Source organism: Canis aureus, chromosome 36 (genome assembly GCF_053574225.1).
Source record: "Canis aureus isolate CA01 chromosome 36, VMU_Caureus_v.1.0, whole genome shotgun sequence".
NCBI classification, from domain to species: domain Eukaryota; kingdom Metazoa; phylum Chordata; class Mammalia; order Carnivora; family Canidae; genus Canis; species Canis aureus.
Window position 1 is genome coordinate 36,018,868 of NC_135646.1, and position 19,353 is coordinate 36,038,220.

Genomic DNA, 19,353 nt, shown 5'->3' on the forward strand with positions numbered 1-19,353 from the left:
TCATTCACTTGGGGAATATAGATAATAGTGAAAGGGAATATTAGGGAAGGGAGAAGAAATGTGTGGGAAATATCAGAAAGGGAGACAGAACATAAAGACTCCTAACTCTGGGAAACGAACGAGGGGTGATGTAAGGTGAGGAGGGCGGGGTTGGGGGTGAATGTGTGACGGGCACTGAGGGGGGCACTTGACGCGATGTGAAATAGGTGTTATTCTGTATGTTGGCAAATTGAACACCAATAAAAATTAAATTTATTATTAAGAATAGAAAGAAGAAAGAAAGAAAGAAAGAAAGAAAGAAAGAAAGAAAGAAAGAAAGAAGAAAGAAAGAAAGAAAGAAAGAAAGAAAGAAAGAAAGAAAGAAAGAAAGAAAGAGTGGCACCTGGGTGTGCTAGTCTGTAAAGCTTCTGCCTTAGGGTCAGATCATGATCCAGGTCCCAAGGAAGGCTCCCTGTTCAGCAGGGATCCTGCTTCTCCCTCTTCCTCTGCCCCTCTAGCACATGTTTTTCACTCCTCTCTCTCTCAAATAAATAAATAGCATCTTTGATAAAGAAACAAACAAACAAACCCAGAGGGATGAGAAATCTCCCATGTAGAAGATTTTCAAACAATTTGTGCAGACATTCCAAACTCAAGTTCATGAGCATAGCTTCCTACTCTTATGTGTGGAATACACATAGTAACTTCCTTCTACAAAATATATTATGAAAAACTTAATAATGATAATATAATAATAATAATATTAATAACAATAAAGAATCACTTTACTACGGAGAAACCTGACTAACACTACCTCAGCAAGATGATCAAATCGATACCAAGACTGATAAATCGTGTTGATAGTATCTATCTTTTACATGATATAATAAAAATGACAGTATATCTCTGTATATAATCCACCAAAACAGTTCAATCATGAGATAAACAACAGACATGTCCCAACTGAGGGAAATTTTACAAACTAATCTACTTCTCAAAGTTTTCCAGTTCACCAAAAGCAAGGAAAGGCTGAAAGACTCTCACAATCCAGAGGAGCCTAAGAAAACATGAGGACAAATGGAGTGTGATATAAGGGATGGTGACTTAGCAAAAACTAAGGAAATCTGAATAAAGTATGGTCTTTGGTTATTGCAAATATTTTAATATTGATTCATTAGCTAATATTTGTACCGTACTGATATAAGTTATCAATAATTGGAGAAATTGAGTGCAAGTGCATGAGAATTCTCTGTGCTATCTTCTCAAATTCCCTATGAAGCTTTGTTTTCTTTCTAAGAAATAAGATTTAATTTGAAAATTGACTTAAATAAATCAGGCTCCAGTGTGAAGACATTTTAAGAATCATTGAATTAACTTTTGCCTTATTCTTAAAGATTTCCTTCGATGGGAACATAGTAAGAATTTTATATCAGAAGGAAAGAACAACACTTATGAACACGTATAATGCCTCTTCAACCTGAAAAGCAGGAAAGGATAATAAAGAGCAAAAATCAGATAAAAATACTTCTAGTATAATAGACACCATAGGGATCCCTGGGTGGCGCAGTGGTTTGGCACCTGCCTTTGGCCCAGGGCGCGATCCTGGAGACCCGGGATCGAATCCCACGTCGGGCTCCCGGTGCATGGAGCCTGCTTCTCCCTCTGCCTGTGTCTCTGCCTCATTCTCTCTCTCTCTCTCTCTGTGACTATCACAAAAAAATAAAAATTAAAAATTAAAAAAAAATAGACACCATATTGCAAGTGCATTTAAAATTAGCAATGTATAACATTTATTTCCTTGACATTTGACTTCCAAAGAGTTCATAGTGTTTCAGTGTCAGTTGAAACAGGGGAAGAATCTCAGGGAAGAATCCGTCACTTAATAATAGGACCATTGGTACTAATGTCTCTCAATTATTTCCAAATCCATAAAGATTAATTTCCTGATGAATGACTGAGCTGTGAAGAAATAGATGAGAAAGCCTCATCCCTCTGAATTACTTGTGTCAGAATATTTTAACCATAGTACTACGGATAGTAAATTATCCTTATTAACAGGAAATACATCTCAGATTAAAATCTGAGAAATCAGATGGGCAGAGAAAAAATGCTTTAAATCGCTCCTCAAGTTATATTTTTTTTAATTTTTTTAAATTTATTTATGATAGTCACACAGAGAGAGAGAGAGAGGCAGAGACACAGGCAGAGGGAGAAGCAGGCTCCATGCACCGGGAGCCTGATATGGGATTCGATCCCGGGTCTCCAGGATCGTGCCCTGGGCCAAAGGCAGGCACCAAACCACTGTGCCACCCAGGGATCCCGCTCCTCAAGTTTTAAAGACAAAGGAGAACTTTTCTATGTACAAAGTCAGTTGTCAAGATAGCCTTAGGGAATAAGAGTCTGCAGCATCAAATCCTGCTGCACTGCCGGGACGCCCGTGCCCCAGGTCTTCCTGATCCCAAATCCCTGGGCCTGTCCCGAACACAGGCTGCCAGGCTGAGGTCATTTGCAATTTCTCTTTTAGGAGCTCCAGGGAGGGGGGCATGAGCTAGATAGGACAGGACAGGATGCGTGGAGGCCGAGAACATTATGGCCATTCTACATTAAGTTCAGTATTAGCACACGTCCAGCAATCCCAGGCCCCTGTGAAGAAGAGCTGAAATTTGCATTACTTCAGTTACTGGAATAAAACAAAAGTTGACAGCTTAATGTCTTAGAAAGCTCCACAATAGAATAAAAACTAAGCCTAAGCCAAGGGCTGGAAGCCCCAATTAGAATGAGAAGAGAGCTCAATGACCTTGAAGGCCCAATAACAAAATGTAAACAGAACTTGAGGAATTGCTCCAGCCCTTCTGGAGGTCCCCGGGACCAGCCCTTAAAACTAAGCTAAAACCGGGATCCCTGGGTGGCGCAGCGGTTTGGCGCCTGCCTTTGGCCCAGGGCGCGATCCTGGAGACCCGGGATCGAATCCCACGTCGGGCTCCCGGTGCATGGAGCCTGCTTCTCCCTCTGCCTGTGTCTCTGTGCCTCTCTCTCTCTCTGTGACTATCATAAATAAATAAAAATTTAAAAAAAAAAAAAAAAAAAAAAAAAAAAAACTAAGCTAAAACCCTCCTCAGGGTCCAAGTCCCTGCTCCACTGTGTGGGGTATACCTGGACCCTTGCTTGAGTTTGTAAAACAACCCACGTGTGTTTGCATAAGTGTCGGCTCCGTAGTGGTTTCTCGGATTCGCAATCTTGGACAAACACCCGCATGACCCCTCCCCACCTGGACTGACCTCCTGTCCCCTCCCACCCAGGCTGACCCTCAGTCACCTCCCACCCACCACAGCTGGGCACAGACACTCACACAGTTCCACGGGCATGGTGGGCACTCCCGCCATCTCTGGACTCCCAGGGGATGGAAGGAGGTTTCGGTAGGACACACTCCCATGGTGGCCCCAGGACTCCCTGCCCAGGAGAGCACCTGGTGACAGGTCGGGGTTTGTATCCTTGATGCCACTTCCTCCTCCCAGGTTTTCCCGCAGAAAATGAAAGAGGAGGACCTGGTCTCCTCCAGGGACATCATGCCGGTGGACCTGGACGTCAACAGGACATTCAGCAGTCACATCATATTTTGGGACTACTACGGGGTAGGGTGAGGTTGAGGGGCCAGGGGGGATCAGGACCCAGTGGAGGACTGGGGGATTCTGGGTAGGGAAAACGAAGCTTCTGAGTCGGGGGGCAGAACAGAAGCCAACAACACAACGCTCCATGGTAGGGTGTTGGGAATGACCTCTGTGCCCCCACCCCCGGGGCCTCGGACTTGAGGAGGACACTAGGATGGGGTCTCCAGGGCTTGCCATGGGAGCTGAACCCCAAGGGGGAGAGGGACGGTCCTCTGGGTAGCAGGGGATGGGGTGGGGGACGTGGGGGGTAGGAAATGGACCAGGGTGCCAGGGGCATGGCCACGGCTGGAGCAGGATACACATCGATCCCATGAGGGTCGGACAGGTCAGAGTGACACCCACTCTCGGTGATTTATATATTTCTAAGTTCTATGCATTTCATTTGAGACATTTTGCAATTTGAAAACACACATAGTATGATGAACCCCAGATAATGCCCCCGGTCCAGCCAGGGTCCTGCAATGACCACACCCCGACCCAGGGGCAGGTGTCACAGCAAACCCCAGACTGGAGTTGCCTTTAAGTGTAGACATCTCCTTGTGCATCTTAGAGGAAGGGGATGCCCTGTGTCCGCAGGCCCCCCATGACATCCCCCTCATTCCCCACTCCCACTCTATCCCCCTACATCATCATTCCCCATGGCATCCCACCTACACCATCCCCCTCAAACCCACACAGCCCCACACAATCCCCACCCACACTGTACCCGAATACCATGTCCCCACACCATCCACCCCCACACCATCAGCCCCCATCAAGGACCCGGTGCAGGTGCCCCCTGTGGGACATGCTCAGCCTCTCCACGGATCTCTCGATACCCTGCTCCCATCAGAAGCCCAGGGGTCCCATAGAGTACCCAGGGTTTTCAGGGAGGAGCGAAGACAAGGGGCCCCCGACAGGGTGTGTGCAGGTGAGTGGTGCAGAGGATGCACTGTCCCTCCTGGAGGGCGGCACACCCTTCACAGGACACCAGCCCATAACCCAGGGGGATCTGGGTTGGCCTGACCCCAGGCTCTGTGAAGGTGGGGGTGATTTCAGACCCCGCCCCAGGCCCAACAAAAAGACTAATGGGATCCAGCCCCCCATGGCCCTCTCTAGCCCTGGATTCTGACCCTACACTGAACGAGCCTCCTCACAGCTGGATGTGGCCTCCTGGGCCCTGGGGGTGCCACGCAGATCCAGATCGCTGACCTAGGGCAGCCCTGGGGATCCCGGGACACCCAAGGTTTGGGAGACCAGAGGTAGGCCGGTGGACCCTACCCACACCCACACCAGGAGGCAGACTCCTCCAGGTGCTGGGACCACAGGGACCCCACGACCGGGGTCCACCTGCCCTGCGGGGACCCAGTGCAGGAACCCATGAGCTGCAGGTCAAGGTCAGCTCTGCTGTCCTCACAACCATCTCTCATGCTGAAACCTCAGGACACACGCCCCCACCCGGAGTCCACACATGCTCCCCAGTGGGGGACTCCAGCACTTGCCCGCCCACCCATGTGATTCTTGTCCTCCCCTAAAGGACATAATGGTCTCCCTTCCCAGGGGAAGGCATGCACCCTCGGCTCTGAGCCCATTTGCTGAAGAATGTCAATAAAGTATTGTGGTGTGAAAATGCACAGCCAGCCCGTTTCTGTGTCTCCCAGAACTCTGTGTATGGGGCGTGGAGAGACCCCCAGAGAGGAGGAGGGGGCACCACCCAGGCCCCAACAGCCCCTGCATGGGCACTGCAAGGCACAGCTGACGTCCCCACGTGCCTTCCAGGGGCGGCCAGATGCCAGGGTCAGGACCCCACAGACTATACTGAGACTCAGCCTGTGCCCCATGGGCCAGGAGGGCCTGGGACAGAGTGACAGCCAGGGAGCCTCAGGTCACCAGGGTCTGTGAAAAGCGACCTGGAGGGTCTGTGCTCCCTCTGTCCAGGGGAACGAGGCTGGCCCGGTTCCGGGGCACGTACTCCCCTCCCTGCATCCCCGGGCCAGTGTGCCTGGGGCACTGAAGGCCTGTGGGGCGCTCAGAGTGGCCCTGGAAGGTATGTCAGGACAACAGGCCCTTGTGTTGTGCCCAAGACTGCGAATCTGAGAATTCGCAGACACCGATGCAAACTCCTGAGGGTTTCTCTACAAGCTGTAGCTTGGGTCCAAGTGCACCTGACACAGCGGAGCAGGGACTTGGACCCCGAGACTAAGAGGCATAGCAGCTTTATAGGGACAGTGGACTGTGGGATATGCAGAAATTTGCACAGTCATGTTGGTCCATACACAAGAGGCTGATTGAATTACACCTTACCCTATAGTATCCACTTGAGCTGGACTATTACTTTGGTCAGAATTGGCTCAGAGTTTTGGGGCGCACAAAGCAGGGTTACATTGTTATGAGACGATTTCCAATAGGGTTTGCCCAGCAGTTTGACTCGGGTGGGGCAGCGCCTTAAGCCATAAGCAGGTCATGTGGGGGTCATAGGGGAGGTGGCGGGTGTAGCACAAAATGGAATCAGTCCTGCGCTTCTTGTCCTGGGGTAGGGGATTTTTATTCAATTTCCTGTGTCCCAACTTGCAGCTCACCCACCTGGGCAATGCTCACCAGGTGGACTCAACGTGCACACCTTGTGGTGCTGGATCTCTCACACCAGCATGTGGAGGGCACCCTCCTTGCCCTAGTGAGTAGGGGCTGGGTGAACATGGGGCTCGGCCTGAAAGCCAGGCAGCACAGGGGACCAAAGAAACCCAGCTCCGTTCCCACCCCGACCTCCACACACAGGCCACCCTAGTGCTCCCCGCCATGGGTACCCGACTCCTCAGGAGCTCCCCCCAGGGTTGCCCTGAGGTCTGACTCCCTTCTGGAGAGGCATCGGCGAGAATAGAAGCAGCCGGCGCTCGGCGAGACACACTGTCGGACATGGTAATTTGGCCGAGCCAGTCCTTCCATCTCAGCTGAACCTCTAGCTGAAATTCACTGCAGGAGCGAGCCCCGGGTCAGCCAGGAGAGCCCAGCTAGCCACCCAGCGCCAGCACCAGAAATGATGTTATACCAACCATTTCGGTGTTAGGGTTACCCAGCAGAGGATCCAATAGCTACACGTGATAGATTCATGTGATAGACACACACACACCCCACAACGAACAAAAGTCAGAATCACCCCAATGCTGTCAAACAGCAGCTGGATGGTTACATACATGACACCGTGGTCCCCAATAGGATACATGGAAGATGCTATAAACCACGACTGCAGAGGTGCTGGAGGCACGGAGATGTGCCTGCTGGGTTCCAAAAAGGAGCGCAGAGGGGCAGGAAGCATCCTACAGAGGGGGTCCCCTTAGGAAAGGACACCAGGTCCCAGTGAAGGCTAAGGATGGTGAAATCTGTCCTCCTCCCTTTCAGCTTCTGCTTTTCCTCCTAAATGCCATTTTCCTCAGTCATACGAGCAAAAATTTATTTTATGTTTTTAACTTTCTTTTTATATAATCCAATTTGTATGAATTATTTCTTCAGGAAGTGTGTCATTCAGGAGAGAAGTAGAGAGAAAGATTTTCCCTGACAGGCAAAGTATAAAGGAGTTCATGACCGCTAAACCAGTCCAGTAAGGAATTTTAAGAGGGACTCTTCTAGTGGGGGAAAAAAAGATACCAAAAGCAACAAAGACTAGAATGGACCAGAGAACGTCACCAGAAACACCAACTCTACCACTAACAACAAAGGACAAGTTCATATATTTGAATAAGCACTCTGAATGCTGATACTAAATGCTCCAATCAAAAGATATAGGGTGTCAGAGTGGCTTAAAAAACAGGATCCGGGATGCCTGGGTGGCTCAGGTGTTGAGCCTCTGCCTTTGACTCAGGGTGTGATCCTGGAGTCTAGGATCAAGTCCTATATTGTGCTCCTGGTGGGGAGCCTGCTTTTCTCTCTGCCTAATTTTCTGCCTCTCTCTCTCTCCTCTCTCTCTCTCATGCTCTCAAAAATAAAATTGTTATTAAAAAATCAAGATCCATCAGTATGCTGCCTACTAAAGGCTCACCTTAGACCTATAGACACCAGCAGTTTGAAAGTCAGGGGATGGAAAATCATCTATCACGCTAATGGTTATGAAAAGAAAGCTGGAGGAACAATACTTATATTAGACAAACTAGATTTGAAACCAAACCCTGGGGGACACCTGGTGGCTCAGTGGTTGAGCATCTGCCTTTGGCTCAGGGTGTGTTCCTGGGATCCTAGAATCGAGTTCCACATTGGCATCCCTTTGGGGAGCCTGTCTCTCCCTCTGCTATGTTTCTGCCTCTGCTCCTCTGTGTATCTCTCATGAATAAATAAATGAAATATTTAAATCTCAAAAAGAAAGGACAAATAGTGTAAGAAGAGATGAAGGAGGGCATTATTTCATAATTAAAAAGACTCTCTATCAGGATCAAACAACTAAATATTTATGCTGCCAACATGGGAGTACCTAAATATGGAACCCAATTACCAATAAACGTACAGAAACTCACTGATAATGATACAATGACAGGGGATTTTAACACCTACCCAGTAATGGCAATGGACTGATCTTCTATGCAGAAAATCAACAGGGGAAAAATAGCCTAGACACACTGGGCCACAGGGACTCAACAGATATAGTCTGAACATTTCTTCCTAAAGCAGAATACACATTCCTTTCAAGTGCACATGGGACATTCTCCAGAACAGATCATATCATGGCCACAAATCAGCCCTCAACAGGTACAACAGGTACAAGAAGGTTGATATCACACCCTGTACCTTTTTGAACCATGACGCTATGAAACTCGAAGTCCAGAGTAAGAAAAAATTTGGACAGACCAAAAATACGTGGAGATTATGAACATTCTACTAGAGAATGAATGGAGGAAACAGGAAATTAAAGAGGAAATTTAAAACAAATGAAAATGAAAACATGTTACTCCAAAACTCTGGGATGTAGAAAAGGCAGTCCAAAGAGGAAAGTACAAAAAAAAAAAAAAAAAAAAAAAAAAAAAAAAAAAAACAAAAACAAAACAAAACAAAAAAAAAAAAACAAAGAGGAAAGTACATAGCAATACAGGCCTACCTCAAGAAACAAGAAGTCTCCAATACACAGCTTAACCCTACACCTAAAGGTGCTGGAAAAGGAATAGCAAACAAATCCTAAAGCCTACAGAAGAAGGGAAAAAATAAAGATGAGAGCAGAAATAAACAATACAGAAATAAAAAACATTAGAATGGAATAACGAAACTAAGAACTATTTCTTCAAAATAATTAATAAAATGTATCAAACCCTATCCAGCCTTAGGAATGAGAAAAGAGAAAAAGAACTAAATGAATAAAATCATAGAAGAGAGAAGAGTGATCACAATCAACACCAGAAAAATAAGACAATTATAAGGGAATACTATGAAAGATTATATGCTAACAAACTGGGATACCTGGAAGAAATGGACAAATCCCTAGAAATGTGTAAACGAGCAAAACTGAAATATGAAGAAATAGAAAATATAAACAGACCCATAACTAGCAAAGGAATTGAATCAGCAAGGCACATGGGTGCCTCAGTGGTTGAGGATGTGCTTTGGCTCAGGTCATGATCCCAGGATCCTGGTGGATCAATTCCCAAATGAGCCTCCCCACATAGAGCCTCATTTTTCCTCTGCCTATATCTCTGCCTCTCTGCATCTCGCATGAATCCATAAATAAAATCTTTAAAAAAGAAAAAAGATAAAAAGATGAGAAAGGACCCAAATAAAATCACAGATGAGAAAAGAAAAATAACAACCAACACTACAGAAATACAAACGATAATAAGAGAATATGATGAAAAAGTATATGCCAGCAACCTAGAAGCTAGAAGAAATAGATCAATTCCTGGAAATATATAACATAGCAAAAAGGAGAAATGAAGAAATAAGAAACTTGAACAGACAAATAACCAGCAAAGATACTGAATCAGCACTCAAGAATCTCCCAACAGGAGACACTTAGATCAATAGGACAGAATGCAAAGCCGAAACAAGATACAAAACTGTAACTCTATGATCCATTAATGGACAACAAGGCAGGAAGGAATATCCAATGGCACAAAGACAGTCTCTTCAACAAACCCTAACCTGACCCCAGGATAAGAACAAATGGTGTTGGGAAAACCAGGCAGCCACATGCAGAAGAATGAAACTGGACCACTTTCTTACACCGTATATATAAAAAATAAATTCAAAATGCATGAAAGACCTAAATGTGAGACCTGAAACCACACAAAGAAGAAAAGATAGGCAGGAACATCTTTGACGTTGGCCATTGGATCTTCTTTCTAGATATGCCTCTGAGGTGAGGGAAACAAAAGCAAACATACTATTGGGACTTCATCAAATTCAAAGCTTCTGCAAATTGAAAGACACAACCAACGTTAAAAGGCAACATACAAAATGAAATGAGATATTTGTAAACAACACATCCAATAAAGAGTTAGTATGCAAAATACGTAAAGCAAATATAAATCTCAGCATCCTAAACACAAATTATCCAACTGCAGATGGGCAGAAGACATTAATGGACTTATCTCTGACAAGACATCCAGATGGCCACCAGACACTGAAAGACACTCAGCGTCACCCACCATCAGGGAAATGCAAATCAAAACCACAATAAGATGTCACCTGACAGCCATCAGAATGGCTAAAATTAACAAGAGAAGAAACAGCAGGTGTTGTTGAGGCTTTGGAGAAAGGGTAGCCCCCTTACACTCCTGGTGGGCATGCGAACAGGTGCAGCCACTGTGGAAAACACTGTGGAGGGTCCTCGAGAAGTTAAAAATAGGAGATCCCTGGGTGGCGCACTGGTTTGGCACCTGCCTTTGGCCCATGTCGCGATCCTGGAGACCCCGGATCGAATCCCACATCGGACTCACAGTGCATGGAGCCTGCTTCTCCCTCTGCCTGTGTCTCTGCCTCTCTCTCCGTGACTATCATAAAAAAAAAAATAAAAAGAGAAGTTAAAAATAGAGCTACACACACACAAAAAAAATAGAGCTACACTACGATTCCAAAATTGCTGAGCTAGGTATTTACCCCAAGGATACAAAAGTCATTTAGTAGATTCCAAGAGGGACACGTAGCCCAGTGTTTGTAGCAGCATTATAAACAACAGCCAAACTGTGGATACAGCACAGATGTCCATTGGCAGATGAATGGGCAGAAAGATGTGGTAAATATACACACTGCGACATCACTCAGGCATCAGAAGGGATGAAATGAAGCCATTTACAATGACGTGGGAGAAGTGGAAAGGACTTATGCTAAATGAACTCAGTCAGTCATAGAAAGACAGATACCAAATACCATACAATTGCATTCACATGTGAATATTAGGAAACTAAAAAAACTGGCAAAGGGTCAGAGTGGGGATGAGAGAAGCAAACAAAAAACCACACTCTTAACCACAGAGAATAAACTAATAAATACCAGAGAAAGGTGGGGCGGATGAGGAATCAGGGGATTGGGATAGTGGAGGGCACCTGTGACCAGTACCAGGCGTTGTATCCAAGGGTTGAATCACTATGTGGTAAACCTGAAACTATATCATACTGTTTTTACAAAGAGGACTTCAAGTAAAACTTTAAAATTATAATTGGTAGTATTGATGAAACATGTAGACACTAGAGATAAAATCAGAAAGGCAACTGAAAATCCAAATAAAGAGTATTTAGAGCCACAAAACCCCTCTTTACCTCAGCTCGGGAGAAGACTGCCATGCCTATTATCACCCAAGTAAAAGCCTGGATTTTGATTCTCTGGGGAGGCCACTGACTTGGTGGAGTCAGGCTATCTTTGAACCCAAAACCTAAATAGAGTGCATAAAACTAAACTGCCCAAGATACTAGGAGTCCCAGTGCAAGCACATGCCAAGACCCACACTAACCATACACAGACATAACCCTAACCCTACACTTAATCCTAATGTTAACCTAACCCTTAAACAAGACCTATCACTAGTCGAAAACCAAACACAAACCGCAAGACCGAAACTCATTCACTGAACCTTCCTGCCAACCCTCACCCTAACTCCTAAACATCGGTAGACCTAAACTTAGGTTTCCATAACCCTGAACCCTACGTTAAATCTAACCTGAACCCGAACCTCTAACCGTACGTTACCTTAAAATAAGGTATTCAAATCCTATTCCTAATCTTAACCTGTACCATAACACTAACCCTCTAATACTAATCCTATCTCATACCCCAAACTGTACCCTAACCCGTACGCTAAAACCAACCGCTAATACACACCCTAACCCTATATCTGACCCTTTTCCAAAACCGTACCCTGACCCTGACCCTGACCTGACCCTAACCCTAACCCCTAACCAGACCTTAACCCTAACCCTAACCCTAACCCCTATCCTAATCCTAACCCTCGCCCTAACCCTAAACCTAGCCCTAGCTTTAACTCTAACCCTTAACTCAAACCCCTAACTCTAACCCCTAACCATAATTCACACCCTAACCCCTAACCCTCACTGCAAACCTAAGCTCAACCCTAACTCTAACCATAACACTAACCCCAACTCCGAACCTCCTGCCCTAATCCCTAAAGCCTAAACCCTAACCCTAACACCAAATCCTGTCCCTAGCCCTAACCCACATCCTAACTCCTAACCACTGACCCTTACCCTTATCCCTCACCCTAACCTCTAATCCATAACCATAAGCATAATCACTAACACCTAACATCTAACGTAAGGCTAACCACCAATTGCCTCCCCTCCCCTGACCCAACCATTCATTCTACCCATTCACTTACTCTGTGATTCTGAGGAGTCCCTTCTGATATGGACGTGGCCCCCAATGGCACCTCCAGAGTCCTCCAGGGGGTTGAGGAAACCGGGCTCCTGTGAGTGTGCCCATGGCCCCACGTGTTCCTGAGCCATAGTCAGTGGGTCCTGAAGACGCCGGGTCTCCTGTCACTGTGGACTATGCTTCACATCCTCTGGAAGCCTCACAGCAGGTCCTCAGGAGGCCGGGGGCTTCTGTCAGCCTGGACATGGCCCCACGCCACCCAGAACACTCACCGTGGGTCCTGAGGAGGCTGTGGGCTCCTGTCAGCAAAGACCCAGCCTCATATATCCCAAAGCCAAAGTGCAGGTCCTGAGGACAATGGGGGTCTTGTCAGTGTTGAGGTGGACCCACATTTTCCTCAAGCCTCACCATAAGCCCTGAGGAGGCTGGGGGCTCCTGTCAGCATGGACGGGCCCCAAATATTCTCAAAACTTCACAGTGCATCCTGAGGAGGCCAGAGATTTCTGTCAGTGTGGATGCAGCACCCACATCTTTCTTAGGCCTCACCAGAGGCCCTGACAAGGCGGGGCTCTTCTGTCCGCATGGACGCATCCCCATATTTCCCGAAGACTACACCAGGGGTCCTGAGGAATTCAGTGTCCTGTTGTGTGGACGTTACCACACATACTCCCGAATTGTCACCAATGGATCTAGGAGGCCGTGGCTCCTGTCATCCTGAATGCGGCCTCTATCTTCCAGAAGCCTCAATTTATATCCTGAGGGGCCTGGGAGTTCCTGCCAGAGTGGACGCGGTGCCACATCTTCCTGAAGCCTCCCCGCGGGTCCTGAGGCGGCCCAAGGGCTCCTGTCAGCCTGGATGCGGGCCCACAATTTCCTGAAGCCTCTACGTGGGTCCTGAGGCAGCCAAGTGCTCCTGTCAGCGTGGACGCGGTGCCACATCTTCCTGAAGCCTCCCCGCAGGTCCTGAGGTGGCCCACGGTCTCCTGTCAGCATGGATGCGGGCCCACAATATCTTGAAGCCTTCCCGCGAGTCCTGAGGCAGCCCAGGGTCTCCTATCAGGGTGTATGCGGGCCCACATCTTCCAGAAGCCTCACTGCGGGTCCTGAGGAGACCCGGGCTCCTGTCAGCGTGAAACAACCCAATGTCCCCCTTTAGACACCCTGAGCGACCTGAGGAGGCTGCGGCTCATCAGGGTCGATGCGTCCCTATGTCCTCCTCAGGCCTCCCCAGCACAGGCTGTTAATGCAGGCAGAGGAGGCCTACTGCACATGCGGGTCCCCTGGGTGGGGCCTGGTCTCCGGCGCCCCCTTTGGGATGCTAGGCACTGCAGGAAGCTGTGTAGGAGGTGGCTTGCTGGTGCACGGGGCGGCACCTGCCTCCTTCCAGGCTCCAGCTGTGGCCTGTTAGCATCGGAAATGTCTCACTGAAACGGAGCCCAACACCCGGCTTCCCCAGAAATACTTAAGGACAAGGAGTTGGAGCCCACAGACCACAAAATGAAATGTGGACTAGACTTTGAGCAAGTCCTGCAAAACTCACTCAACCCTCTTCCACTGTGGGTGGGAACGCGGGCTGGTGCAGCCACCCTGGAAACAGTGTGGAGGCTCCTCAGGAAGGTACAAATAGAGCCGCCCTGCGACCAGCAGGTGCAGGGACAGGAGCTGACTTCGAAGATACAGATGCAGTGAGACTCAGGACACCTGTACCCCACTGTCCACAACAGTCGTGTCCACAGTAGTCACACTGTGTGAGGAGTCTCGGTGCCCTCAGGCAGATGATGTATAAAGAGGATGGGAGATAGATGATGGTTATAGAGAGAGGAATGGTACTCAGCTATCAAAGAGAAGGAATCTTGCCATTTGCAATGACGTGGATAGAACTAGAGAAATCATGTTAAGTGAAATAAGTCAGTCGGGAAAGTGAATGACCGTGGGGTGTCATTCATAGGTGGAATTAAAGAAGCAAAGCAGATGAACATTTGTGAAGGGAAGGAAAAACAAATAAGATGAAAACAGATGCAGGAAATACAGACTGTTAATTATAGGGGAAAAATGAGGGTCGCTGGAGGGTAGGGGACAGGTGAGGGGATCACAGGGAACCAGCATGAAGGAGGGCATGTGATGTCATGTGCACCGCTGTTATCTCCAACTGGTGAATCCCTGAATTCTTCCTCTGAAAGTATAATACACTATACGTTAATTAATTGGGTTTAAATTAAGTTAAAAAATCAGTTGTATCAGAGCACAATTCTTTCTGGACTCTCTGTTCTGCTCCTTCAGCTTATGTCAAGAACACCACCCTTGAGTCTGGTTTGTTTAAGTAGACTCCACGCCTCATTCATGGCCCAGCCCAGGGCTAGAACTCAGGACCCCAAGGTCAGGACAGGAGGTGAGGTCAGGTGTCGAATGCTTAACCGACAGAGCCAGCCAGGGGCCCGAGAACAACACTGCTATATCCTGTGTCTCTGTGACATCGTTTGAAATAGGAAAGTGCTATGTCCCACTCTGTCCTGCTTTTCCAATACTGATTTCCTCTCTGGGGTCATTTGTGGGGGCAGATGGATGTTAAGGTTTTTTTTTTTCCTATTTCTAAGAACTGCCACCATGATTTTGATACGAATGACATTGAAACTGAGGGTGGCTTCAGGAACTGCGGACATTTTCCAAGATGAGGCTCCCACCCCACGAGCCCAGGAAGGCCTCCCAGAGCCTGGTATGGCTCAGTGCACAAGTCTTGTGCTCCTTTGGTTCTGTCTCATTATTTATTCTCTGTGATGCTCTGACCCTGTTTGCTGTAGAAATCAATAAAGTGTTGTGGTGCGAAAATGCACAGCCAGGCCATATCTGTGTCTCCCAGAACTCTGTGCATGGGGTGTGGAGAGACACCCAGAGAGGAGGAGGGGGCACCATCCAGACCCCAAACAGATCCTGCAGGGGCGCCGCCAGGTAGACACAGCAGATGTCCCCATGTGCCTTACAGGGGCGGCCAGATGCCAGGGTCAGGACCTACAGACTTTACTGGGACTCAGGCTCTGCCCCCCAGGCCAGGAGGGGCTGGGACAGAGTGACAGCAAGGGAGCTTCTGGTCACCAGGGTCTGTGAACAGTGACGTGGGAGGTCTGTGCTCCCTCTGTCCAGAGGGCTGCGGATGGCCAAGTTCCAGGGCACTTCCTCCCCTCCACGCATCCCTGTGCCTGTGTTCCTGGGGCACAGAGGGCCTGTGGGGCGGTCAGCGTGGCCCTGGAAAGGATGTCAGGACACCAGGCCCTGGTGTTGTGCCCAAGATTGCAAATCAGGGAAACCACTAAGGAGCCCACACTGATGGAAACTCCCGAGGGTTTCTTTACAAGCTGGAGCTTGGGTCTAATTGCCCTGGGGGAGGCCCAGGGGCTTCTGGGTAGGGAACACGGGGCTTAAGAGGCCGGGGGAAGCGACAGCAGCCAGCAACACACCACTGTATGGTAGGGTGCCAGGGATAACCCCCGTGCCCCAACCCCTGGGGCTTCGGGGATGAGGAGGTCACTAGGTCGGTGCCTTCAGGGGTTTCCATGGGAGCTGAACCCCAAAGGGGCGAGGGACGGCCTGTGGAGGGCAGTAACCGGACCTGGGGGCCAGGTGGCATGGCCGTGGCTGGAGCAGGACACACATCGATCCCATGAGGGTCGGACGGGTCAGGGTGACACCCACACTCGGTGTTTCATATATATCTAAATTCTATGCATTTGAGACAATTTGCAATTTGTAAACATACATAGTATGATGACCACCAGATAATGCCCCTGGTCCAGCCAGCGCCCGGCACTGACTACACGGGGCCCCAGGGGCAGGGGTCACAGCAAACTCCAGACTGGGGTCACCTTTATCTGTAGACGTATCCATGTGCATCTGAGAGAAAGTGGATGTCCTGTGTCGGCAGGCCCCCATGTCATCCCCCTCATTCCCCACCCCCACACCATTCCCCTTCATCATCATCCCAAATGGCTCCGACCCATACCATCCCCCTCACACCCACACAGCCCCACACAATCCCCACCCACACTATACCCCCACTATCCCCCCTGCACTATCCCCCACACTCCACCACCATCATGCCCCGGCCCCCACAACATCCACCCCCACACCATCTGCCCCCAGCAAGGACCCAGTGCAACTGCACCCTGTGGGACATACTCAGCCTCACCGGGGTTTTCTGTATACCCTGTTCCCACCAGAAGACCGGGTTTCCCATAGTGTACCCAGGGGTTGCAGGAAGGAGGGAAGGCAGGGAGTCTCCGACCGGATGGGTGCAGGTGAGTGGTGCAGAGGACCCACTGTGCCCTGCCTCCACCCACTGTCCCTCCTGGAGGGCGGCACACCCTGCATAGGACACCAGCCCCTAACGCAGAGGGACAAGGGCTGGCCTGGCCCCAGGGTCTGTGTGCGCTAGGTTGATTTGAGCCTCCCCCAGGCCCAACAGAAAGACTAACGGGATCCAAACCCCCATGGCCCTGTCCAGCCCGGGATTCTGGCCCCAGGCTGAGAGAGCCCTCCCACAGCTGGATGTGGCCTCTTGGGGACTGGGTGTGCCCCACAGATCCAAGTCGCTGACCTAGGGCAGCCCTGGGGATCCCGGGACACCCCAGGTTGGGGAGAGGAGGGGTAGGCCAGTGGGCCCCACCCGCACCCACAGCAGGAGACAGGCTCCACCAGGTTCTGAGGCCCCAGGGGGCCTGAGACCGGGGTCCAGCTGCCCTGCGGGAACCCAAAGCAGGAGCCCATGAACTGCAGGTCCAGGTCAGGTCTGCTGCCCTCAGAACCGTCTCTCATGCTGAAACCTCAGGACACGAACCCACCCTGAGTCCAAACATGCTTCCAGGTGGGGGACTTCAGCACCCGTCCCCGCCCCACATGTGATTCTTGCTCTCCCCTAAAGGACAGAATGTTCTCCCTCCCCAGGGGAAAGTGCGCACCCTTGGCTCTGAGCCCCTTTGCTGTAGAAAGTCAATAAAGTGTTGTGCGGAATTGCACAGCCAGCCCGTTTCTGTGTCTCCCAGAACTTTGAGCAGAGGGCTTGGAGAGACCCCAAGTGATGAGGAGGGGGCTACATCCACACCCCAAACAGCCCCTGCAGTGGCGCTGCTAGGCACACACAGCTGACGTAACCACATGCCTTCCAGGGGTGCCCAGACACCAAGGTCAGGCCCTACAGACTTTACTGGGACTCAGCCTGTGCCCAGTAGGCCAGGAGGGGCTGGGACAGAGTGACAGCCAGGGGGCCTCAGGTCACCAGGGTCTGTGGAAGCGACCTGGGAGGTCTGTGATCCGCCTGTCCAGGGGGCCGGGGCTGGCCGAGTTCTGGGGCACTTCCTCCCCTCCCCGCATCCCCGTGCCTGTGTACCTGGGACACAGAGGGCCTGCAGGGCGGTAGCGTGGCCCTGGAAGGGATGTCAGGACAACAGGCCCTTGTGTTGTGTCCAAGATTGCGAATTCGCAATTCGAATTCGAAACCACCAAGGAGCCCACACTGATGCAAACTGCCGAGGGTTTCTCTACAAGCTGGAGCTTGGGTACAAGTGCACTGGACACAGAGGAGAAGGGACTTGGACCCCAAGACTAAGAGGTGTAGCAGCTTTATAGGAGCCAGTGGCCCAAGGGAATGCTGAAAGATGCATGGTCATGTCGGTCCACATGCAGGTGGCCGACTGAATTACATTTTATCCTATAGTATCGACATGAACTAGCCTATTACTTTGTCAGAATTGGCGTAGAGCTTTGTGGGGCACAAAGCAGGGTTGCATTGTTATGAACGGGTTTCAGATTAGGGTGTGCCCAGCGGCTTGAGTCGGGTGGGCAGCGCCTTAAGCCATAAGTAGGTCATGTGGGGTCATAGGGGAGATGGCCTATGACCATTTGGAGCACAAAATGGAATCAGTCCTGCTCTGCCTGTCCAGGGGTAAGGGATTTTTGTTAAAATTCCTGGGTCCCACACTGCACCTCATGCACGTGGGCCACCCTCACAAGGTGTACTCAGCCTGCACACCTTGTGGTGTTAGATCTCTCACACTAGCATTTTGAGGGTACCCTCCTCGCCTTAGTGAATAGGGGCTGGGTGAGCATGGGGCTCGACCTGAAGGCCAAGCAGCACAGGGGACCGAGAAACACCAGCCCTGTCCCTACCCAGACTCCCAAACACAGGCAGTCCCAGGGCTCCCCCCAGTGGGCAGCTGGATCCTCAGGAGTTTCCACCAGGGCGGCCCCGAGGTCTGGCTCCCTGCTTGAGAGGCACTGGGGAGAAGATAAGCAGCCAGCGCATGGCACGAACCACTGCTACACATGGGAATATGGCCAAGCCCGTCCTTCCAGCTCAGCTGACCCTCCAGCAGAAAGTCACTGCAAGAGCGAGCCCCGGGTCTGCCAGGAGAGCCTAGCTAGCTGCCCAGCGCCAGCACCAGAAATGATGTTGTGCCAACCATTTCAGCATTTGGGTGACCCAGCCAGAGGATTAGTAGCTGCACATGATAGATGCATGTGATAGAGACACACACACCACAAAACCAACAAAAGTCGGAATCCCCCAATGTTGTCAAACAGCAGCCGGATAGTTACATACACGACGCTGTGGTCCCCAATAGGATACATGAAAGACGCAATAAACCACGACTGCAGAGGTGTTGGAGGCACAGAGATGTGCCTGCTGGGTGCCAACAAGGAGCACAGAAGGGCAGGAAGCATCCTACGGAGGGGAGGCCCCTCCTTGGAAAGGACATCATGTCCCTGTGAAGGCTACGGATGGTGAAATCTGTCCTGCTCTCTTTCAGATTCGGGTTTTCCTCCTAAACGCCATTTTCCTCAATCATAAAACCAAAAATTTATTTTATGTTTCTAAATTTCTTTTTATTGGAGTCCAATTTGTATGAATTCTTGCTTCAGCAAGGGTGTCATTCAGGAG